This window comes from Apis dorsata, unplaced genomic scaffold (assembly GCF_000469605.1).
Source record: "Apis dorsata unplaced genomic scaffold, Apis dorsata 1.3 scaffold_113, whole genome shotgun sequence".
Taxonomy (NCBI): domain Eukaryota; kingdom Metazoa; phylum Arthropoda; class Insecta; order Hymenoptera; family Apidae; genus Apis; species Apis dorsata.
Genome location: NW_006263408.1, coordinates 1,055,033 through 1,055,591, shown reverse-complemented (window position 1 = coordinate 1,055,591; position 559 = coordinate 1,055,033).

Below are 559 nucleotides of genomic sequence, written 5' to 3'. Positions count from 1 at the left end.
CAAAAAAAAAAAAAAAACGAGAGAAACGAAACAGCACCGGAGACACAGAGAAACGCATATACACACACACGTACACACACGTACACGTATACATACATTCATGTCTTGTACTATACTCATTTTTCATTTCATAGCATAGCAGCTTGAAAGGTCGACGTTGAACCCATTCTCGAAGAGATTTTCCCTCCGGGAGAATCATTCCTCCAAAATGGATCCAACGCGATCGAGCCACGCGTGAAATCGATCGATCCCAAAGGCTTTTCCCTGCCCCCCCCCCTCTCCCCCATTATCACAAACGACAATGGTTTATTTCGCGAATAATTCCATAAAAATTCTGTGTACCGCGTGCAATGATCGCGTACGTACGAACGTAGAGCAATAAAACCCTAAGCAATATTAATCAATTAACGAATTAATTAACGAGTTAATTAACGAGAAACGAGTTAAAATGAAATTAGTAAGTCGGTTTGGGCGTCGGTAGAGAGCAGAAACATTTTTAAAGAAGAGAATAAGATAAATAAGAACAAAAAGAACAAAAAAAAAAAAAAAATTATGAATT